Source organism: Oryctolagus cuniculus, chromosome 8, assembly GCF_051225735.1.
Source record: "Oryctolagus cuniculus isolate XC-2025 breed Fujian yellow rabbit chromosome 8, ASM5122573v1, whole genome shotgun sequence".
NCBI lineage: Eukaryota > Metazoa > Chordata > Mammalia > Lagomorpha > Leporidae > Oryctolagus > Oryctolagus cuniculus.
In genome coordinates, this window is record NC_142874.1 from 55,467,484 (window position 1) to 55,492,999 (window position 25,516).

The window sequence follows — 25,516 nt, forward strand, 5'->3', positions numbered from 1 at the left end:
AGACAGAGACAGAGAGAAAGGTCTTCCTTCTGTTGGTTCACCACCCAAATGGCTGCCATGGCTGGTGCTGTGCCGATCCGAAGCTAGGAGCCAGGTGCTTCCTCCCGGTCTCCCATGTGGGTGCAGGGCCCAAGGACTTGGGCCATCTTCCACTGCCTTCCTGGGCCACAGCAGAGAGCTGGACTGGAAGAGGAGCAACTGGGACTAGAACCCGGCGCCCATATGGGATGCCAGTGCTGCAGGTGGAGGATTAACCAAGTGAGCCACGGTGCTGGCCCCCAGAACTGAGCTCTTAATACTGTTATACTAGTGATCAAGTTTTAAAATAGGAACTTTGGAAGGGACACCATCATTCAAACCATGGCAGTGGGTTTGTGTGCACACACGCATATTTATGTGGATATGCATGTTTTTCTCATTGTGTATCAATAATTCAATTTAAAGCACAGAAAATTTAAATTTAAATTTAACTTTACTTTTGATGGATGCATATTTATATAACAAGATGTATTGAACTGCTACCATATTCTAGGTGCTTTTCTAGGTATTGAGTGAGTAAAAGCTTTTGCCCTTTTGGTATATTATAAAATCAGACACAAAAAGTACACAAAGGAAAGACTAAATACGTGATGTGTCAGGTGAAAATCAATGATGTGAAGAATAAGTAAAGCAGTGAAGATGGCAGAGATTGGTGGGTGTGCTCTGGAAGGGAGTGGGGATCAGGGAAAGTTTCCTGGAGGAAGTGACATGGAATAAAATTCTGGCTCAAAGACTATGTGGCCTTGAATGAAGGGAGAATACCTAGACAGGGTAAGATTTGGCATTTGCTGAATTTTGTTACTAAAATCAATTTATTTTCTTAAGACTTAGGGGTGGTTGAGAAATATGATCATTAAACATGTACTAGATCTAGCACTTTAGAGTATTAGATATTTATTATCTTAGAACATAGGCATGCATATTCATATGCACACTCTTTGGACCAGAAAGGGAGCAGTAGTGCATAATTGCAAATGCTTCTATGTGGGAAAGATTCACGCAACCTTCCTGAAAGATTCCAGGTCTTTTAAGAACTTTACTCCTTCTCTGTGATAATGCAACCCACTTCAGTGCCTTTGAGTGCTAGGTATATTCACATTCCTACAAAAATTCTCCTACTACTTCTAAAATTCTTTCATTTTGTTTCCCCCAAATTAGAGTATAAGTTCATGTCCTTGCTATGTTTTTCCACAATCAGCTGATAAGCATCTGAATCAAATTTACTGAGATGATTTCTCCGACTGTGCCATTTCTAGCTAATCTATTTTTCACTCAGTCAACACTTACTGAGCTCATCTTATGTACCAGGCATTGGGGAATTGAGGCTAGTGATGGAAGTCAACACCTGTCTCCCGACAGAGCTGTGGTAGAGGAAACAGTCTAGGGAATGCAACATGGTGGGACAGATGCTGTGATAGAAGCAAGGGCAGGATGTGGAGAGCCAGGGGCTGGGAAAGGCAGGTGGCAGGCAGTGCAGGAGGTCTCTAGAGTTCTCATTGTCAAAGGAGACAGAATATCAAGGGCGTGTATCATAATTTAATCAGCAATTCCCTCATTTGTTATACGTGATGATTACTTCTAATATTTCATTGAAATAAAATATGCCAAAGCAATTCTGCTTCTGGCTATATATCCAAAAAATGAAACCAGGGATTCAGAGCAGATAGTTCCACATCTAAGTTCACAGCAGCATTATTCACAAAGCCAAATGGTGGAACTAGCACAAACATCTGTTGATAGATGAGTGGATAAACATGCGTCACAGTCATACATGGAATATTATTCAGTCTTTAAAAGGAATGAAATTCTGATACATGCTACAATAGGATGAAACTTGTAAATATTATGCTAAGTGATATATGCCAGATACACGAAGACAAAGACAAATATGATTCCACACATATGATTTATCTAGAAGATTAAATATATGGAGACAGAGAATAGACTAGCAGTTACCAGGGGCTGCAAGGGAGGAGGGAATAGAGTTATTATTTAGTGAATATAGAGTTCATGTTGGCCATGATGAAGAATTCTGAACATGGATATTGATGAAGCCTGCATGACAACATGGATGCTGTTTGTTTTTTAAGTCAGAGGTACAGAGAGAGAGAGAGAGAGAGAGAAACAGAGAAAGAAAGAGACAAAGACAGACAGACTGACAGACAGCTCCTATCTTCTGGCTTACCCTACAAAAGCCTGCAATCTAGGCTGGCGTGAGAGCCAGGAACCAGGAAAGCAATCCAGGACTTCCATGTTGGTGGCAGGGACTCAAATACTTCAACCATCACCTGTTGCCTCCCAGGGTGTACACTGGTGAAAAGCCAGAGTCGGGAGCCGAAACCAGGAATTGAACCCAGGCTCTCCAATGTGGGAAGAAGTTATCTTAACTGATAGGCAAACACTGGCTCCACAGTGAATACTCTGAATTTCACCAAACTGTACCCTGAAACATCATTAAAATGGTAAAAATACATGATATTTTGCTACAATTAAAGCAGATAAGCTGAGGTGACTTCCTAACACATGGAAGTGATGTTCTAATGCAGCATGAAGATTTCTTAGATTTTGGGGTATTCGTTACCCTAGAACCTAGAAGTAGTCTCATGGCATTCATATCTATGGTATTCTATGACCTTTAGTAAGTATCACCAAATTATTATGTGATAAAAATTGTGTGATTTTACAGTTCTCTCAGGTACTGCAGAAGTACTGACCTCATTGTTCTTACCCCAACCCCTGCCTTTGACTAAAGGAAAAAAAATAATTTTAATAATTTACAGTCTTAGTGAGGGCCTGCACACAGAGCCTAGGCCCTATATTACATGATAAGAAATGGTGCCATATTTCTAGTGAGGTTTAAACTTGTGGGAACCTTTTTTTTTTTTTTTTTTTTTTTTTGCTAGTTGTACTTCCTATTGTGTGGAATCTCTGGTTTCTTAGAGCATTTTAAAAATTCATATCTCACTTTAAGGCAGCTTAGCAAAATGCATACACAGCAACAGGGTGTTTTAAAAATGAAGAAAATTGGTGCAAAGGGAGAAACATGGTTGGGAAGTAAGATAAGGACAAAATAAGTCTTTGCGTGTGCACTTTGCCAAGAGGAGTGGCTAGAGGAAGGCAATGCATTTATCTGGGCTTTCTGGAAGGCACTAGAAAAGAGAGAAACAAGTTTCACAGCTTCATGTGCTAAGTGAACATTTTCTTGGTTGTTGCACCTGAGTTCCTGGTATAGAATCTGAGATTGATTCTTCCTATGGGTTCATAGACTACATTGACAATGGCAGGAGCAATTTTTTCCACTCCACATGAATTTCCAAGACACTGTCACTCCCACAGAAAAAGTGGAGTCTGTTTGCCCTCACTGAACCCAGGCTGGCCTTGTCACCAGTTGCCTTGACTAATAGAAAGTGGCAGAAGCCAGGCTGCATGTGTGAGGTTAGGTCATGAAAGGCACCGTAGCCTCCCTCTGACTCTTCCTTGGGCCACGTGCTTTGGAAGCCCTGAGCCAACATGTGGAAACCCAACCACTGTGATGAGACCATGTGGTGGAGACAGAGGGCAGGACCCACAGGATGGGGCTGTGTGGAGTAGAGGAACTGTCCCCCGTTGAGCATCACTCAAACTGCAGATTTATGAGCCAAAAAGGTTTTTTTTTTTTTTTCCCTTGTTGCTTTAAGTTACTCTGTCTTAAGGTGTTTTGTTATGAGGCAAAAAGTGACTGAAATAGCTAAGTTCAAGTCAACTTAAAAACTGCAACTAACAATCCTTTACCATATCTGTGTGGCCACCTAGGGGTTCAAAAATGGATTTTTCGAGGCTTCTCAATACAAGCAAAACCTGGAGCCACAGCACCAAGCGGAGAAACCACCTGACGCAGCTCTTGAGGAAAGCATGTTGGAAGTCTCTGAGTGTTCCTGTACATTTTCACGGACACACGTGTTGCTCTCCTCAGCAGAATTTCCACAACGTATTCAGCTCAGAAGTGATCTTTAATATGGATGCGTTTTCAGAGCTTTTCTTTGCAGGCTGTGTAATGTTGACGGAGAACTTTCTAAACGATACTTGAACAGTTTCTGAGTAGAGGTTCACATCCATTTAAGGGCAAACTATAGGGAATCCTAGATTTTTTTTTTCAATCAAGGATTTCAGGGAAAGCAGAAGTGAGTTCAAGCTATCTGCTAAGTACTCAAACTATATGCGCATAATTCAAATATATCATTCAAGTGTTTGAGAGTGAGTCTTCCTCCTGTGCTCATTAATGCCACCTGTTAAGTTACCAGAATTGATAAACTCTTCATGGATGGGATCCACCTGAAGGCAAGAAAATCTTGGCCTACCAAGAAAAACAGATTGACACTTTTCCTGGAGTCCTCTCCTTCATGTTCTTAGTTACTGTCATTCCAGAATTCCCACTGGATGGTAAATCCCTTTAGAAACAGCAGGTCTTTCTGTAGCTGTGGAAGCTCGCCCAGAGGCAGAATATCGCAGGCTGCTGTCCTAGTTAAGGATGTGAGCTCAGCCTCTGGATCCAAAGGGCCTGGGTCTAAATCCTGCTCATGCCACTCATTAGCTGAATGACCTCAGGCAAATTATTTAACCTCTCTCTGTCTCAGTTTCCTCATCTACAAAATAGGCATAGTAAGGGTAACTGCCTGGTAGGGGAACAAGGGTGGAATGATTTACAAGTCCCTAGAACATGTGTGGCATAGGGTAAGCTCTCCAGAAGTTTAGCTGCTGCTACTACTACCATACAGATTACTAATGGACACCCAGTGAAGTTTGTTGAATGAATAAATGAATGAATGAATGCCGCTTTACTGTGCCCTAGATTCTCTTTTTTGTACAGGTTCCTATGATTTTTCTTTTACTTCCAAGCGCCCTTTACCTTGGTTTTTGAAGACTCCATCCTCTCCAGGACTACTGGACTCTTTCACAGCATCAAGCTGAAGATTTAATCCATATAAAGATTCTGTTTGCTCACCGTTTGGCCTTCCAGAGCTCCAGGGCTTAGATCCTCCTGTCCCTTCTGACCTTGGTCCTTTAAACGAAACTAGTTCATCCACAATGAGAGTATATTTAAGAGCACACAGAGCATACTTTTTTCTGTTGCTTGTTCAGACTCCCCTTGCTTACATGCTGTTCCTTGTTCTCATCCTGCCTGCATCCCAATTATCTGCCTCCATCAATGGGTCATTGATACACATTTCTCCAGCTCACAGGTTTTGATGTGCTCTGTTCAACTTTCAACTTGCATCCCTTGGGTCTTTTCTGCTTATCTCTATCTGCAGGATGTAGATGCTACAGCTGCTTGCCCTATCCATTGTGACTCATGTCAGCCAGTATGCTCTGACAGATTTTCTGCAAAAAGTTGTTAAACATGGATTCAGGCTACCCTCCCAACTTCTAGCACCTGCCAGGTCTGAAGCCACACCCTACCCCATCTTTCATTTAAAAAATTATTTGATGGGCAAAGAGATGGAAAGAGAGAGATGGAGAGACATAGAGATCCCAATTCACTGATTCACTTCCCAAATGTCCACAATGGCTGGGGCAAGGCCAGACAGAAGCTGGGAGCTGAGAAATGTGGGCGGCAGGAGCCCAATGTCTTGAGCTATCACCTGCTGCCTTCCCAGCATGCACATGAGCAGGAGCCTGGAACTGGGAGTGACTCCAACCCAGGCACTCTGATATGGGACACAGGTGTCTCAAACACTGAACCAAATGCCTGCCACTCACATCCTCTTGAGAGCATTTATTCAAATCTTCATCAGTTTAGAAATGTAAATTGGAAAATGTATTTATATTATATTTTGTCATAGCTCCTATTAACATTTCATTGTTTTTATTTACCTAAAAAACTTTTTTACTTATATTAAAAGCATTTGCATGGAAGGAATTGTATGTTATCGTGTTGCTTGTGGTGATTGGCTTTCTGTGCCCCAGTGTAGTGCTCTAGGTTCTTGACATAACCCCTCCTCTTAGTGGCTTCAGGATTTGTTGATGAAAATAAAAGGAGTATGAAATTTACCCTCTGTGGTCGAATCTGTCTCATTTCTTGCCCAGTTTTATATCAGTCTATGCACTATTTGTTTGGGAGTTCCTTGCTGTTAGGTTTCCCTTTTGTACAAGACATTACATTGGCTTAGGTGTCCCAAAACCTTGATTCATGCTTCATTCCTTGAAAAATTGGTTTCAGTTCTCTGAGTCTTGGTTTTTTAATTTGTAGGAGTGGGTCAATAATACTATTGATAATTATCTGAGGATTTAATATTGTAATTCTGATCAGGCTCATAGCTAGTCCATAGGAGAGTTCTGTATAAATTAGAAAAAGTACTCTTAATACAATCTTGGGACAGGATATGCCTTCTGTGAGTGGAGTACAGTTGGATCTCTCCATCCATCCTCTTGGCTGGGGGATGCCCTGACACAGAACATAAATTAGATGACTGTATACAGAGACATTTTCCCCCATTTTTTCTTTATTTTATTTGAAAGACAGATACACACACACACACACACACACACGGGGAGATAGAGAAGAGAGAGAGAGAGAGAGAGAGAGAGATCTCATATTGGTTTACTTCCTAAATGACTACAAGAGCTGGGGCTGGGCAGGCCAAAACCAGGAGCCAGGAACTCAGTCTGGGTCTCCCACATGGATACCAGGAATCCAGCCACTTGATTCATCATCTGCTGCCTCATAGGATGTTAGCAGGAAGCTGGAATTGGGAGCAAAACTAGGACTTGAACTTGGGAACTTTGATACAGGATGTAGCATCTTAATAACGATGTCAAATGTCCATCCACCAATTTTTTGTTGTGTTACAATACAAATAATATAAAATTTAGTCTCAACTGTTTTAATGGTAGTATTAAATGCATCCATAATGTTGTACAATCATTTGTCTCCATAACTCTTTGCATTTTGTGAATAAAAATTCTACTCACCAAACAATAACTCCCCATTTACCTCTTCCACCAAACCCTACCTTCCACCATTCTTCTGTCTGAAGATTCCATGACATTTTTTAAAATTTATTTATTCATTTGGAAGTCATAGTTACACACAGAGAGAAGGAGAGGCAGAGAGAAAGACAGGTCCTTCCTCCACTGGTTCACTCCCCAACTGGCTGCAAAAATCTGAGCTGTGCCGACCTGAAGCCAGGAGCCAGGAGCCTCTTCTGGGTCTCCCATGTGGGTGCAGGGGCCCAAGGATTTGGGCCATCTTCTACTGCTTTCCCAGGTGATAGCAGAGAACTGGATAGGAAGTGGAGCAGCTAGGTCTCGAACCGGCGCCCATATGGGATGCTGGTGCTTCAGGCGGCAGCTTAACCCACTACACCACAGCTCTGGCTCCTCCATGACTTTTAAAGTTTGGTTTGTAATGATATTATACATGTGTTAGGGACCATTATCAATAACAAGAGTGATATATCTATCTTTCTATCATCTTTATCCATTTAGTCATTCCACATCTCCTCAGAGGATTTAATATACCATCGATTAGATTACAGAATCCCAGTTAATATTTGCACAGCACTCTTCTTTTGCTATAAATTACTTTATTTAATCCCTGTAATAGTCCTATGAGGTTTCTGTCCTAGCTCTAATTTTCCAAGTGAGCTGAGTGGGTCTCAGAGACATGCTACTAAGTGGTGAAGTCAGGATGGAAACTATATATTTTCTGACTTAACCCCATAGTGTTTTACCAATCCCATGCAATCCAATCAGCTGTCTCTATGAGGGAACTTCAAGAAGTTTTGGGAAAAGTAGAATTAAATGATGTTTACTTTGATGCAGAAGAAAATTGAAGCCCATGTAGATTTTTCATAATATGCATTTCCACGTACTTTTGAAGGCCCCTAAAATGATTAAATACCATATGATAGATTTAAAAATTTTTTCTTTATCATATTTTAAAAATTGAAATTGTTCTTCAATAAGTAAATCTGAACAAAAATCAGCATGTGTTATTATAAGCATTGTGGAGACACGCAGAGCTAGTCTCTTGGTGGTTGTACCAGCTTTATCTGTTAGAAAATTTAAATCATGTGTGAGAGAATCAGCACATTCAACCAAAGGAATGTGGATTCCATAGAAATGAACTATATTCAAAAAGGACTCAAACAGCTAGAGGAATGGGAGAAGAGGACATTAATACCTGCAGCTTAAGTAATCACTCATAATTATTTGTTGTGGCTACCGTATGTTACTGTGTAAATATATCACGTATGACCTTATACAAGGGGGATTTCCATAAGCAGTATTACTGCTAAACACAATTGGATTTTAGATAAATCTCATACATCCGTTTCATAACACCTTTTGTTACAGGATTTCAGAATACGTGTGAAACACAAAGGGAATGAAATGATGCCTAGCTGTTATCAGAAGAGCAAGAGTTTTGCATTTGTGGTTATAAGAAACATGAGTGAAGAGACATTTTGAAATTGCATGTATGCCATTCAGAATCACAACTCTGGGCTTCAGAAATCACCCACCGTGAGATATTTTCCTTGAAAAGATATATTTCTGTGATTTCTTTTTACTGCAATTACTCATGCAGTTCTAATAACTTTTTATTATTTAGAGTAAGCATTGCATTTTTAAAATTTCAGTGGTATCAGATTTATGAATTCTTTGTGAAACAGACTAGGCATATTTCCATAATTCTAAACCTTGAGGCAATTCTCCAGAGGTATAAAGTCAAGGATGCGATTTTTTTCTCTGAAAAAGTATCAAGGTCACAACCTAAGGCTATTGAGACTTTGATGTTAAACTAAAAAAAGGAATGACCCCTTCTGTAGTTCTTGTAAGGAAACAGGACAAACACCCACACTCTAGTCTAAACTTGTCAGCTGTGTCTTAAGACACTTGATTTGATTTATGACAACACTGAATCCAGATTATGGAGAACAAGAGAGCCCATATGGTACATGGCACTTTAGCAAGAAATGTGATTTATATAGGAACTTACTGGTTTTAAACTCAAAGGCATGGAATTATTTTAAGGATGTAGGTTACATTCAACATAATTTAGCCTAACTTTTTTGTATTCTATTAAGAAATTGTCCCCAAGATAGTTAGATGGCTTTTTGGTACTAAACTCAAATCAAGGTATTTGGTAGCTATGCCCTTTCCTCACCACAACTTTCTACCACTTCCCTTATTCTTCAATAAAAGGACAAAGAGTTATTGGAAAGTGGTAGAGGAGCAGAATTTAGCCTAATGTTTAAGATTCCTGCCTCCCACATTAGAATACTTGGGTTCAATTCCTGGCTGGGACGCCCTATTCTGGTTTTCTCCTGAAGCAGAACCTGGAGGCAGCAGTGATGTTTCAAGGGGCTAGTTTCCTGCTACACCTGTGAGAGATCTGGATTGCATTCCTGGATCCTAGCTTTGGCCTTAGCCTAGCCCCAGCTAACCTGATCCAGTCCTGGCCATTGCAGGTATTTGGGGAGTGAGCCAGAGGATGGGAGTTCTTATCCTGCTTCATCTCTGACTGCCTCTCCAGCAAATAAAGAAAACATTAAAACTCATAGATAAGAGTTATTTAGAATTCTTGCATGTCAGGCTCTATAATTTCCTCATTATTTCATTTAATCCTCTTGAAACCCAACGGATCTACATACTATGTTATGTTACCCCATTTTACAGATGAGAAAACTAGGGTTTACAGAAGTGATTAAGGACCTTGATCCACACCACTCACCCAATGAGAGCTCAGAGTCTAATGCAGTCATATCCTGGAGATGCTACTCAGTTGCCAGGTGGAACCAACTCCTTCTGAAGCTGTCTCTGTGCTTTGGGTCACTGTGTCAAGAGTTGCTGTTGAACATCAGCCTAAATGACGGAGAAGAGACATCACTTCACTCTCTGACTGATTATAGTCCCCTCTTTTTTCATACTCTCCTTTGTCCTCTCCTCCAAAGAGGACAGCTGTGAAACTTGTAGCAGCCACATACATACGGACTGAAGCATTCCACCCCGTTTCCTATTACTACTCCCAGCTGCATCTATACTTTCCCTTCTCATTTTATTTATATTTTGATTGTAAGGGTCCTTTGGGGGCAGACTTGGTGTAGTAGTTAAGACACTGCTGGAAACGCCCGGATTCTATTTTGTTGGAATTCCTGTTCTTCTGCTCCCAATCCAGCTTCCTCTTTATTTTATTTTATTTTTATTTTTATTTTTTTTTTATTTTTTGACAGGCATAGTGGACAGTGAGAGAGAGAGACAGAGAGAAAGGTCTTCCTTTTGCCGTTGGTTCACCCTCCAATGGCCGCCAAGGCCGGCGCGCTGCGGCCGGCGCACCGCGCTTGATCCGATGGCAGGAGCCAGGAGCCAGGTGCTTTTCCTGGTCTCCCATGGGGTGCAGGGCCCAAGCACCTGGGCCATCCTCCACTGCACTCCCTGGCCACAGCAGAGAGCTGGCCTGGAAGAGGGGCAACCGGGACAGAATCCGGCGCCCCAACCGGGACTAGAACCCGGTGTGCCGGCGCCGCTAGGCGGAGGATTAGCCTAGTGAGCTGTGGCGCCGGCCCCAGCTTCCTCTTAATGTATACCCTGGGAGACAGCAGGTGACGTCTCATGTACTTAGGTCCCTGCCACTCGATTGGGGTACCCAGATTGAGTTCCTTGCCCCTGATTTCAGCATGGATTAGTCCTGATTGTTTTGGGCATTTGGAGATTGAACCAGCAGACGCAAGATCTCTGTCTGTCTGTCTCTGTCTCTTTCAAATAAAATTGAAGAGATTTTACTGTTTGTTTGGTTCAGTCTTCTTTATTGTAAAAGGCTATGTATACTTATGACACATATAATATTAAAATAACAATGTGACTTCATTTGTTTGAAGGAGATTTATTTGTAGTCATTCCTCCAAAGAGCAGGTAGCTTGTTGGATTGTTGTTGTGGGTGAGATTATCAGTGTATCCTTGAGATTTCCCAATCTTATGCACATTCTTTTTTACTGAAGGAAGAAGTATTATTTTCCTTCTGATTTTACTGGAGTTTGGCAGCATGGAGAACACTTGTTCCATTAAGCACATTTTGCTACTTAGTTGAATGGTTTGCTGTTGTCAGTTCCATATTTACAAAAATACACTGTTTCAGAGGTGAAGAACATAGCAATGAGGCACTTTGTACCTGAAAGCATTTATGCAAAGTGCTAGAACTTGATTTATGATGTGAATATTGGTTGGGGGTTGAAATATATATATATGCAGCGTGGATTCAATTTTGATCCCAGTTACCCAAACCACAGAGTTTCTTTGCTTCCAGGGTCAATAAGCGATATTTGTGTCCGCCTGTAGCTGCTACTAAGTGTGGTTCAGGCATGTCCAACATAGCTAGTGAATCAGGGGCTGGGTGAATTGAAGTGCATTCTCTTAGGGCTGAAGAAACAAACAGTGTCCCCTTCTGCTCCTATGTATGTCTAGGCACCTCTGGTGAGCTGGTGGTGATGACCTCTGAAGCCCATTTGCAGAAGCACTAAGGAGAATCTGGGGGGGAAATCACTCATCTCAAGTTAAGGGAGAACTAGGCATGAAGAGATCAACTTAGCAACAGGAGACGATGCTGAGTACCCTGTGTTGCCTGTGACTTGCAATTGTCTCCTTGGCTTGGCTTTTCACATTCATGGCTCAAAGTGAGAGTTAGAGTTGTTTAATCAACACTGCCAAAAATAGGACACGAATCATGTTGCCAAGGAACTTCCTGTTAGGTATTGTCTGTGGAGAGGTGCCATCCATTCTCTTTCCTACCTCACTGTAGATCACTGTCCAGGGTGGCTCTATGGGGCAACTTGGTTTATCATTCCAGATGATTCAGTTCATTGACGTGCTGGGAACCCAGTTTCATGGAAGCACAGATGGTTTCTGTGTCATTCCCTACAGTATCATTGAAACTTACAGTTTGCCTCACAGAGGGGCTCAGTCATTGAGTTACTGGCGGAATGATGGACGCTGGAAGGATGAAGTAATGCTGAAAGCTGCATTGGGGGTGCCTGGTCACGTTGGGGAGAAGTGCTGTGCCTTGTGTGGAAATGGAAAGACCGAGCTGTCCTGGGTATCCCCGGGCCCTTCCAAGTCAGAGGGGAGATAAACTGATTAGTATGTGTGTGCACGCATGTGTGTGCATGTATGCATATATTTCACATTTTGATACAGTTCAAGTTTATAGTAATCTCTGAGTTTATAAGATCATGGCCTTTCACTGATAGGATGTAAGCAGGTCCATGACACAGGGCCCTGCAGGTGAAGCCATTTATGCATTTGCCACTTGCTTCTTCTCCATGTCCTGTGTCAGGTGTGTCTCCAACAGTCAGTGCTGCTCATCTTCCAGCCTAAGGATCGGAAGACTTTAACATTCTGTTACCAGTGTCATTTTGGTGTCACCTGCTAACTCCTTCCTTCTTTTTCTTACTTCTTTTTTTTCTCTGCTCCTTCTTATTCATGGAGCACATGTCTCAGTGCTCTTTAAAACTCTGCAGCCTGGTGTGGTTTTAACACCCAATAACAATAAGACCCAATCACAGTTACCAACTAATCCTGTGATACATGCTACCGAGAGCAGACATGGACACAAGGAAGGAGCATATTCATAATGAGGCCATTAAGTCTCATTTCCATCAGAATCTTGAAAACCTTGGAGGTATCAAAAACTCTATGTGATTCTTCTCAGACATGATAGCTGTTCTGGCATTAAGGACAAAGTTCTAGAGATTGTTAGACCGTTAAAAACCTAGTGTGTTCCTGCATAGAAGACACATGGTAGCACACAAGAGCATTGCTGGGATAATGAGGTCAGGGTGGACATGAAGAACAGCTCAGTGTGTTGCTGTTTCCCCAGACACTGTCTTGCTCTGCTGTGATTTTGGGTCTTTATACAGCAAGTCCCCTCCTGTATCTGGCAAACTCCCACTTATCTTACTTAGCTCTGCAGTAAAACTTCTTCAAATTCTCAGGCAGGAATAGGTGCCCACATCCCCTTCCTCATATTTCTAAAGCAATGTTCAGCACACATCTGTATTGTAAGATTTACCATGATATGGGGCAGAGGTTGACAAATGACTCTTCGAGGGGCCAGAGAGTAAGCATTTTAGGTTTTGCTGGCCATATGGTCTCTCTTGCATCTATTCAGCTTGGCTGTTATAGGGTGTAAGCAGTCATAGACAATATGTAAATGAATGAGCGTGGCAGTGCTCCAGCAAAATTTAATTATGGACACTGAAATTTGGATTTCAGATACTCTTCATGTGCCATGAAATATTCTTCTTCATTTTATTTTTTTCCCCAAGCATTAAAAAAAAATGTAAAACTCATTCTTAGCTCATGGACTATTCAAAAATAGGCAGGGATTTGGCCTATGGGTTTAGTTTGCCCTCCCTACCCCCATATACTGGACTTCTTGATGATGTGGTGGTATCTCCCATTTGCCTATAAGCAAGGTGAGCTCAGGGAGGTCCCCCTCCAGGGCAGAGAACAGTTTCTAGCACCAAGTAAGAACTCAGCAAGGACTTGTTAAGTGATTGCTTGTGTGGGTCTATGAAGTAATAATACTTCCTGATATTTGTAGAGCACTTACTATGATGACAGGCATTGTGATGAACATTTTACATGCATTTTCCCCATTTAATTCTCATTTAATATTGTTATCTAGGGACATTAACAGCAACAATTATCATTACACACTGTTCTAAACACCATCTATGTAGTCTCATTTAATCCTCTCAACAACCCTGTGGTGAGAAGGTACTGCTGATGTCCTCTTTTACAGCCCAGAGAATTAAGCTTGGAGAGATTATCTGGCCAAGGTTACCCATCTAAGGGGGGCGGGGTAAGGGTCAGAAAGGAGACTAGGCCCCCAGACTTGAGGACCATAAATCTTATCTCCCATGCTGTAGAGTCTCAGGGCCCAGATGCCATCTTTAAGAACTTGAGTATGAGATGGATTCTGGGACTTTAATGGTGCTGAAACAGGCATTACCTTTCTTTTTCCATATGGTTATGTTTAAAAATTACCATGGAGCAGGGGTGGGGACTAGTGTTGTGGTGTAGCAGCTTAAGCCACTACCTGTGATGCCAGCATCTTATATGGGCTCTTGTTCCTGTCCCAGCTGCTCCACTTCTGATCCAGCTCCCTGCTAATGTGCTTGGGAAAGCAGCAGAGGATGACCAAAGTACTCAGAATGATGCACCCATGTTGGAGACCCCGACTGAAGCTCCTGGCTCCTGGCTTCAGCCTGGCTCAGCCCTGGCTGTTGCAGCCCTTTAGGGAATGAATCAGTGGATAGAAAATCTCCCTTTCTCTCTGTCTCTTCTTCTCTGTAACTCTGCCTTTAAAATAAACAAATAAATCTGTGTTAAAAAGGATTACCATGGGAGTGGGCATATAGCCTAACAATTAAGAAAACCATGGGTGTGCCTGGGTTCAATGCTTACTCTGGCTCTTGATTCCAGCTTCCTGCCAATGTAGACTCTGGGAAGGAGCAGTAATGGCTCAAGTGAGAGACTCGGATTGAATTCCGGACTCCTTGCTTCATTCTGGCCCAGCCCAAGCTGTTATAGGCATTTTGGGGCGTGAACCAGTGGATGTGAGCTCTATCTCTCTGCCTTTCAAATAAATATAAATATTTAAATAGAGCAAGCTACCAAGACTATTTCATAACTATATATTGTTTGGAATGTTGCTTAAACTTTTTTAGTCTAAGTTTTCTACTAGTATAGCAAAGAGTTTGAATTACATGCTGTCAAAAGTCTCCTCTTGTGATAAGTTTCTGTAATTTTGTTCTCTGCAGTTTTCTGCTTAGATATTGCTATTGCCTCTTTCTATTCTTCTCCCAGCCCCTGACTACAGAAACTTCAGGTCTCATAGGGTTGCTTGAACTTGGAGGGGAGGAAAGGAGAAGAGAACCACAGAAAGAAAATGCCCATCTAGCAGCAAATGCATTTTCAAGTGCGAAAAAAAAAAAAAAAAAGTGGCTGCATTAAGTATGCTTGCTCTTTGGCTTTTTCTTTTTGATGCAACACTACCTTTTCTAAGAGAGACAAGTAACACTATTGTCTTTAAAAAAATGACAATAGTGATGGCATCTTTTATTTCCATAGAAGCATTTAGAAGTAGCTTTTGAAGGCATTATCTAATTCGTCCTTGCAATATTCCTTTGAGACAGGTAAGAAGCTTTTTTTATTAGAAGATCCTTTTATATGGCTGCAGAATGAGACTTTCTTTGTTGTAAACCAAAGGCACCAAGTGGTCCAGAGAGATTTCAGCAGCAGGCCACCGGGTGAGCGGTCACTTCTCTGACTGATGGTCACAGTTCCTTAAAAAAAAAAAAAGGGCTCTGGCTAGGGCTTTCAGAAATTTAAAGACATATTTTCTGCTTAATATAAATGTGGCCTTTGATGTTTAAAGGTCCGATATCCTTGTTTGGCTGGTGTACATTGGATTGGGTTGGGTGGAAATATGCCACTTTGAGTAAATATTTGCTGATGCAATGAAGGGATGGTTGAGACAATCTTCAGAAAAGCAGGAATGGTCTCTGGGGAGTTTTCATGTAGCGTGGCCATATCACCAGACCCAAGTGAAACATATAGGCAAGATCTTTGGTTTCTATGAGGCCACTTCAAAAAATTAATGAAAAAAATCCAGTTAAAATTAAGTTTAGGGACAGGCAATTGGTGTAGTGGTTAAGCTGCTGCTTGGGACACCGGCATCCTTATGGGAGTACCTGGGTTGCATCCTGGCTCCTCTCCTGCCTGTGAACCCTGGGGGCAGTTGGTGATGGATCGTGTGCCTGGGTTCCTGTCACCCTTGAGAGAGACCAAGATTGATTTCTAGGCTCCTGATTTTGGTGTGACTCAACCCTGGTTATTGTGGGCATTTGGGGAATAAACCAGCAGATGGGAATTCTCTTTTTGTCTCTACCAAATAGCTAAAAAATGTGTAAAAGGAAGATAGGTTTATTTCGATGTCAGAATTTCTGAAATTCATATATTTCTTTATCATATGCATTTTCTGTGAACTTTTTGACAACCCTCTCTTATGCACAGTGTTGGGGACAACCATATGGCCTGAATTCTGTTGAAGGCCTAGATTTCAGAGACCACCACATGACCTGATCTGCTGAGGGCATGCTTGGCACGATTGCAAGGGTGCGAGGTCACGTTATGTTAACAATGGCAAAAGCCAATTGACCTGGTGCCGAAGCAGCTAAGAGAATGCTGTGAGCTAAACAGCAAGTGGGATTCCCTCTGCATAATATTTAGTTCCCCTCAAGGTTCCTCTGCATTGTGATTGTTCCCTTTTGTTTAAAAAAAAAAGATTGATTTTTTATTTATTTGAAAGACAGAGTTAGAGAGAGAGAGAGAGAGGTCTTCTATCTGCTGGTTCACTCCCCAGATGACTACAACTACCAGAGCTGCACCAATCCAAAGCCAGGAGCCAGGAGCTTCTTCCAGGTCTCCCACGTGGATGCAGGGCTCAAAGGCTTGGGTCACCTTCTACTGCTTTCCCAGGCCATAGCAGAGAGCTGGATTGGAAGTGGAGCAGCTGGGACTAGAACCAGTGCCCATATGGGATGCTGGCTCAGCAGGCTGGGTCTTTAACCCATTGCACCACAGTGCCGGCCCCTGTGATTGTTCTTGATTATTCTCTTAATCCTAGTTTCCAAGCAAACACCTGTAAACACTGAAACTCCCCATTGTTCCCTGTTTCATCATGTTTAAACTCACTCATCATAAATTCTTGTTTTCATCAAGCTGTACATTTTTTATGATTAATTGATCATGTCACCGTTGATAATAAATACTTGGAGTAACCAGACATCTGAGCCTCTGCTTCTCCCTCCAACTTTGGCAGTGGACAGAGTGTCCCCTGGTTTCCCCACATTGAAATCTCTAATCTGAATCTGCTTCCTTAGTCTATGTGACGCCGTCCCCTTTCTGGTTAACCTGACACCCTGCCGTGCTGGACACAGTAGCATGGATTTCAGAATTCTTTTTCACCAAAATATATTTACCTTTTAACTCCATTTTGTTTTTTTTTTTTTTTTAGAGATATATTATATTTATTTGAAAGGCAGGGTTACAGAGAAAGAAAAGGAGAAGTAGAGAGAGAGAGACATCTTCCATCCCCTGGGTCACTCCTCAAATGAATGCAACAGCTGGGGCTGAGTTGGGCAGAAACCAGTAGCCAGGAGCTTCATCTGGGTCTCCCACAGGGCTGCAGGGGCCCAAGCACTTGGGCCATATTCCACTGCTTTCCCATGTGGATTAGCCAGGAGCTGGATCGGAAGTGGAGCCATCTGGAACAAGTGCCCATATGGGATGCCAACATTGCAGGCAGCAGCTTAACCTGTTGAGCTGCAACACTGGCTCCTTAATTCCACTTTTCATGAACTTTTTGAAGTGCTTTAATTAAGATTTTATCTATTCTTAAGCTATGCCTCCCTGTTTGTCTGCATATATTAAAATATCTCCAGAGAGGGTGGTCCAAGGTCCAGGCCTCCACTATGTGCAGGCGTCTTGGTAGTGGGGGAGTGTCACTGGGTGATGTCAGCTCCTCCCCACTGGCTAAAGGACCTCCTCCTAGAAGCCCCATTTCTCTTCTGTTTTATCTACCTCTTAGCAGGCAATAGAGATGAATTAGTAGTGGCACTTCCACTTGCTTAGGTTTGTGGGGGGTGGGGGGAAGATATCTTTTTCCAAAGGTAAAAAAAAAGTTACCTTAAAAATACTTTCCAAAAAACTACAAAAAACTTTTTTAATAAAAAGAGGGAGATATTTTCCAGTGACCACTGGATTGTTTTAATCTCCCACCCCCCTAATGAAGTTTCACTCTTTGGCGATTTTCTTTACTTGTTTAAGATAACGCACTGGCTGTTCTGACAGGTACACCTGTCACATTCTGCCTGCTCTGCTCGTCTCACCTATACCCCGTTCCAGGGAGCCCTACCTGGGCCCCTCACCTCCTCCCTGCTCCTAGCCAGGTGACTTCTGGGGACCCCACCAGGAGGAAGGCTTGTGTGTGTTATGGGCACTGAAGTCTAGACCCTGCACCATCTCCGTAGCGGCTGAGGGACCCCTTGTAACATTTCTGTGGGGATTTCATGGACGCCACTGCTATGGGAGGGTGTTCAGAATGAATTTCAGCAGATCATGAGTTAGCATAATGAATACCTCTATTGCTGTGTGAGTTCTTGCTCTTTTTCCAGAATCTGAAGCCAGAATGTATCACAAGAGCCCCCTTTCCTGATGTCGGGTGGGTTGGTGTGCATCTCCTGACGCGGGAGGGTGACAGGTGTATTTTTATGAATGTGGGTGGGGGAAAGGCTGAGCACTACCTCTTGTGATTTGTTATTTTCAGAACGAGTGCTACCTTACTCTGTAATCGTGACAACTTTGAAAACTACATTACTGGACACCCACCAGCCATCGCCACCCCAATTCTGATTGTACCCCACTTCCCAGCCTCGAGTCTGTTCTGTGCTTGTCTGGGGGGTGGGACAGCTGGCTCTGATCTTCGGAGGGGGCGCCCTCTGCTTCTCTCCCCAGTGACAAACCACTGCATTCCGCTGTTTCAATTTCAAAATAAAAGGAAACTTAAATTGAAAAAAAAAAAAAATCTCCGGAGGGTAGACCCTTGAATATAAAATAAAACCAAAATTTTCAGAATTCTCTATAAATAACATGTCAAATGACCTTTTCTAAATATAATTTTCAGTTTTAATATAAAATACAACATGTCGAATGTGCCTTTGCAGTGGAGGCATTGGCTTTTCTCTTTGTTAGGCGGTTACTATCACAAATATACTGGGACAGTTAGGGGAGGCCATTGGTAATATGACACAAGAAACAGAATCTGTCAGGAGGGACCCTATCACTTCCTTTTTGGCACCCAGGTCCCCAGATCCCTGATTTTGCCCTCGACATTTCCAAACTCCCACAAGAATGTTCCATCTTTACGAAAGCTATCTTAATATTTCTCCCCCTCTGCCCCATCCATGTGCTGGGAACTCACTGTCTAATAAGCAGTATTGGGGGTGAGACCTAACAGGAGGTGTCAGGTCCGTGGATGGATGCTGCTATACAAGGGGCTGCAGGCATGGACAATTCCTTTCTCTTGCCCTTCCACCTTCTGTCATGTGAGGATGCAGCAGGAAGGCCCACACCAGTGCCTAGATCTTGGATTTCCCAACCTCCAGAACTGTAGAAAATAAATTTCTGTTTTTTTACAAATTACCCAGTCTAAGGTATTTTAATTTAGTAGCAGAAAACAAACTTAGATACCCAAACTCCCTCGGGGCTCCCAAGCTTCACAACCTCTTTAATTCTCTCAATCATTTCTCCCATCGCTTTCATCCATTCTTCATTAGAGCATGAGGAACCCTCTACAATGGAAAGAAAGCTGACAAACCAATTCACTTTATGGTATTAATCAGTTCTTGGCTTTTGGATTTTTGTGAATAAGGGAAATTTTGGATTGCCATCTCTTCTATTCAACCATAATTTTCTTTTTTTGATTTATTTTATTTATTTGAAAGACAGAGTTACAGAGAGAGGTAGAGACAGAGAGAGAGGTTTTCCATCTGCTGGTTCACTCCCCAGATGGTTGCAACTGCCGGAGCTGCGCTGATTTGAAGCCAGGAGCCAGGATCTTCTTCTGGATCTGCCACGTGGGTAAAGGGGCCCAAGGACTTGGGTCATCTTCCACTGCTTTCCCAGGCTACAGCAGAGAGCTGGATTGTAAGAGGAGTAGCCAGGACTAGAACTGGCACCCATGTGGGATGCTGGTGCTTCAGGCCAGGGCTTTAACCTGCTGTACCACAGTGCCGGCCTCTCATCCATAATTTTCTATCACTATAATTTTAAAAGAGGCAGCTTAATTGCAAATTAAGATGGATGTAGCCTTACAATGAAAGTTAGTTAAGCCCAACACAGTACAGGTGAGGTGGCAAATTCAAACGGATACAACAGATTTAATTCAATAGCATTATAGTATTGAGTTTTATTTTACAATTTTACACATGAAATTGTCAACTAAACAACCCACATCAAAATATCAAGATCTGAAACTTTTTTTTTTAGAATAGACACTGTCAAATATCAAATCTTATATGTGGGAACTTGACAAAAATGTAAGCTATATTTTTAAATTTGTTCACCCAATCTGGAATGTTCTGGGTGAATTGAGATGCTTAGGAGGTATAGCTCTCCAGTTGTCCATTGCTTTTCTACAAAATTCTCTTTGCAGATGAGATAACTGAGAAATTAAGTGGTGAGCAGGGTGTCTGGTTAGCAAATCTTCTGAAAATAGACCATAGAACAGTGCCACACATCATCTGCTAACACAAAGGTTTGTACAAACTGAGTGCCTATTCACCCAACCAGGACTAATCAGAATTGTACTTTGGAGGGAGGCTTCAGGTTGGTGAAATTTCCCACATGCACTGGTCAAAGGCCAAGCAGCCTCTAAGAACTGATCGTGTCAAGGCGGCTCTGACCCTCCAAGGATGATTTGCATTTGAACCAGGTAAGTGTCCAGTGTCTTCATTTTGGCATGCTCAAGGGTCTTTTGGGAATCTGGTGAGAGCTCCGGACACTCTGTACAGAAAAATGTCACAAATCTTCACAACGGCACATTTTTGTGCAGTTTCCTGTGACTTATAGATTTACAAATCTTTTCAGAATTATGGGACATGGAACCTTCCCTGCAATTTTAAGTCATATCCAGAGTGGGTACAAGTAACCCTATTTCCTATGACTCAGAGTCTCATGCCTTTTAAATTGTGTGCCTTCCTTCCTATACAGCTAGACATAAATAAGATGAGTATAATCACAATTAGTTCAAACCATAGAGATGTTTCCTTTGCTTTTCTAGCAAGTTCAATAATTGCTAAACTATAGCAAAAATAGTCTCAGTTTTTGCTTCTCATGGAAAAAATATAGAGGGAGAGAGAGAGAAAGAGACGTTTCCATACCTTGGTTAACTCCCTAAATATTTCACACACACACACACACACACACACACACCCCGGCTGGGGCCAATGTCAGAAGCCAGGAATTCAATCCAGGTCTCTCGTGTGAGTGGCAGGAACCAAAAAGCTTGAGCTATCACTGCTGTGATTGCCTTTTGATCACTGAAACTCTCTTGGAGTTCAACTGCTTAAACCAAGCATTCTACCTGATGATCATGAAGAATTCACGTTCCAGTATAGTGCAGTAAACTATGGGCACTATAATTGTCCTTTTGCAAAAAAATTCTTCTTTCTTGTAACTGTGATATTTAAAAAGCACTTTGAAAAAAAGTATATACAAATACTGAAATAATATAGTCAATACTTTCATATATCTTTAGTCTCAAATTCCTCTATATGTAACAAAATAAGTGCTTATTTTTGTCTCTGATATCCTATTGGTGAAAGAGAATACTAACAGTTAAGGTTAGACTGCATTGCTCAATACACTATGTTCACTATTTGTGGTGCAAAAGTATGGTTCCCTTTCCCTTGCTGCACTAGTACAGACCATTCATAGGGTCTCTTCTTTTCTGAATAGCAATCTTTTCAATATTATTAGACAGAATGTCTATTGGACATACACCATAGACCTGTACATGTGTATATTTATAGCTTTAAATATTTCTATTGCATGAGTAAGCATATAAAAACATACTTTCAAACTTTTTTCCCTGTCCACTTCCATGAGAATTTTGGATTTAAAGTATTGAAATATTGGACAGAAATTACAACCCCCTGGGCCTGAATTGTGTTGCAGTGGGTTAAGTCACTGCCTGCAATGCTGGCATCTCATATAGGAGTGCTGGTTCAGTTTGAGTCCTGGCTGCTTTGCTCCCAATCCAGTTCCTTGCTGATAAGTCTAGGAAAGTAGCAGAAGGTGACCCAAGTGCTTGGGCCCCTGCCACCCATGTGGGAGACCTGTATGGAGTTCCTGGCTCCTGGCTTTAGCCTGTCCTAGCCTTGGCCATTGTGGCCATTTGAGGAGTGAGCTAGTGGATGGAAGATTTCTTTCTCTTTCAGTCACTCCTTCTCTATATGTCACTCGCCTTTTGAATAAATAAAAGAAATTCTGAAAAGGAAAAGAAATACAACCTATCAGTTAACCAGATTTGGATTGGTTTTCCAATTAAAAACAAAACAATGGATCCAGAATTCAGATAGTGGTTACCTTTCTCATCAATAGACATTGAATTCTATTTTGGCTTTGCTAGAGATTTTTGCACAACATAAGCAAAAAAGATTTGCTTCAGGGCCAGGTTCCTAATATAAGTCTATCTCATCAGGCCTAAATGAAGAAGTGCAAGATCAGACTGATCTCAGTCTCCTAGGAGGACAACACATCTGTCTTTAAGGACAGTGGTGCTACGTGAGCCTGACCATAACATGTTAAAAGTAGTGCCTTGAGAACTTGATATAAATTCAAACAACCAGCTTGATCCTTAAGGACACTATTCAGATTTGGAAATAATTTTCAAGCTACTCCTTTGAGAGCACTCGTGTCTGTATTTTAGTTACTTATGGTTGTATAATCTGTATTTAAGGAAGGTTTAGTTCTTCATCTGTGAGGAAGACAACTAGAGTGACAGAATTCCTTGATCAGAGACTGGCATGATATTCTCCAGACACACTTTCCTGTGCTGGCTGTAGAAAGACTGTATTTCCTAGCTTCGGGTTTGGGCTATTTGAATGGGCCCTGGTTAATGAGATGCTATGGGAAGTGATGAATGTCATTTTCAGTTCTGGGTATAAAAATTCCTTTTCAACTAAATTATCCATACTTCTTCTCCTTCTGGGGTTTGTAGGAGATGGAAGTTTGCACTATGTGAATGAAAGTCATTTGGGTAATAAACTATTGACTACGAGAATCAAACATTTATCATTTGAAGTCATTGAATTGTTGGGTGTGTTAGTTACAGCAGCTAGTATCATTTAGAATTACACATCCATGTTACCTCTGAGATGACATTATTAGAGTACCAGTGAGCTGACTGAAACAGTTCTTTAAAATCCACCCCCACACATAACTTATTATTTTGAACAATGTAAAAAGTTGCAGAAAAGTTAGAAAAATTGAACAATGAGCACATATCCTTTATCTAGATGAACTGGTTGTTAATATCTTGCCACATTTTCTGAATCTTTCTTATATGTCTATTTTTTCTTCTTTTGAATCTTTGGAAAATAAGTCATGGACATCAAAATCCTTAATGTTTTGATTCAGATTTTATGGTTGAAATGATTTTGGTAAAATGGCAAGACTTTCTTTTCCCCCAAAATCAATTCTTTTCATTCAAGTGCTTATTTTGAAAATGTGTTTCTGAACACAATAATTTCTATCATTACGTAACTTTAAAAGTTTATAGAATTGATCATACAGCTAAAGATATTTGAAGAAAATGTCACATTTCTTTTCTGCTTTTATAAATAAACCCTTACTGAATGCCTACTCTCTAAAGCATTTGTGGGAGGCAGCTTTTGACAGCTCTCAGTGATCTGAACTCCAGGTATTCACCTCCTTGAGTAATAATCTCTTGAGTGGGCTGGACCCAGTGACTCACTTCTAAAAAACAGAATACGGCAAAAGTGATGGGGTATTGCTAACACGATGAAGAGTGGCTTTGCTGGTTTTTTTCTCATGCTAACACTGTCCTGTCTTGCTTGATGGCTCTGGTGACACCAGTTGCCATGTTGAGACACACTTTGGAGAGTACAATGCTTCAAGGAGTTGAAGGAGCCAACAGCTCATGAGGAACTGAATCCTGTCTACAACCTCTTGTGTGAACCTGGAAACTGCTCCACCCCCAGCTGAGCCTTCAGATGAGACTTTATTCCTTACTAACACCTTGGTTACAGCTTGTGAGAGATCTAGACCTAGAAATCTAAACCTAGCTAAGCCATGCCTAGATTCCTAATTCACAGAAATGATAAAATAATTAAAAATAAAATAATAGAAGGTGCTTTAAGCCACTAAGTTTTGGGTAATTTTTTGTAGTGATAGACAACTAATACAGTGCTTAATTCAAAGATCAAGTTATAACAGTTGCTAAAGAATGACTGCTGTTTTTAAGGAGATGTGGTGCTGCAGTGCCTGCTAAAGTAGTTATATGAACAAAGTCTTTAGGAAGAGGAAAGAGAATGAGTTTCCTTCTGTAAGACAAAGTTTGAGAAAATCAAGTTGAGCCATTGGTACCAGGTTTGATTAGGATCTGACTACATTGTGGAATGGGAGGAGGGCATTTCAGGCATGGAGGGCAGCACATAAATGGGTGAAGGGGGCCAGAAAGTTCGGGAAACACCAAGAGGTCTAAAGTGACAGAACCACGGGTGGGAGGAGGGATTGGATATTATTTCATTTGATATTAAAAGAGGTTTTGTCTGATTCTTTGTTGAGTTCTTTTGGGTGGGCTACCTATAGTTGAAACGTGTTTGAAAGCATCTTATCCCCTCTTTTCTTTTCTTTTTTTTTTTTTGTCAGTTTCATGGGCCTTTTGACAGAAAATTGCAGTCCTGACATAGGAATTTTACTTACTGGTTAAAACATTGATTAGGATTCCTGCCTCCCATGTCAGAGGGTCTGAGCTCAGGTCTTGATTTTAGCTTCCTGCTGATGTTTACCCCCAGAGGCCATGGCAATGGCAAAGTAGCTGGATCTCTGCTACCTAAGTAGCAAACTTGGATTGAGTTCCCAGTTCCCACCTTTGATCCCTGCCCAGGGCCACAGTGGGCAATTGGAGAGTGAACCTGTGGCTGAGAGTGCTCTCCCTCTCTGTCTCCCTTTACAATCAAATAAAGAAAGAAGAAAGAGAGAAAGAAAGAAAATAGTGGGGACAGCTTTTTTCCATTGAGCCCCAAGTTTTGTTGACCTCCTATTGCTAAGTTCTTGAACATGGTGGTGGTGACAGGGATTGTACTGTGTATTTATATTTAAGAACACCTATGGAAAGAATTAAAGTGCTAGAAAATTATAACAGCATTAAATTTTTAAAGACATCGGTAAAGATATTTCACAAGCTGATAACTATATGACTTCATCCCCAGGTAGTACTAAAGAGGGGAAAATAATTCAGCCTGAAAGAGATACTGTGAAAACAAACCAAAGCACAAAAAACAAAAATGAGGGCTCTTCTCTACATTGTATTTAAAGGGAAAGCTGAAATTCCATTGTTGGTCCAATTCTATTGGAAAAAAATTAATCATTTGAATTATAAAAAAATCACTTTTCAAATTTCACTGATCTTGCATTCAACTCATTCTCATTTAAACAAGAACTGCTGCTCATGTTTCTTCTGGGTTCATATTTGTTGTCTGCTGTAGTTGTTTGCTTTATTCAGAGCCTTTTCCCTTACTTGCAGCCAAGAACAATGACCTTCTTAGAAAACAGAGAGTTGCCTTATTAGCTGCCCAGCTGGTCTTAGTATTGGGATGCTTGTTTCCATAAGAATCAGAAAAAACTTTGA

General features: G+C 41.4%; 1 long non-coding RNA gene across 3 annotated transcripts in view; it reads left to right on the forward strand.

Annotated features, from left to right (window-relative positions):
• Positions 1-25,516, forward strand: part of LOC149125024 (uncharacterized) — a 161,171-nt gene that overhangs the window by 82,429 nt on the left and 53,226 nt on the right. For 2 of the 3 annotated variants that reach the window (XR_016212277.1, XR_016212275.1), the window contains one exon: positions 3,832-6,032. The exons of the other annotated variant lie outside the window; for it this stretch is intronic. This is a non-coding gene — a long non-coding RNA (uncharacterized LOC149125024). Of the gene's footprint in view, positions 1-3,831; positions 6,033-25,516 lie in introns of those variants that run through there. 3 annotated transcript variants of the gene reach the window in all.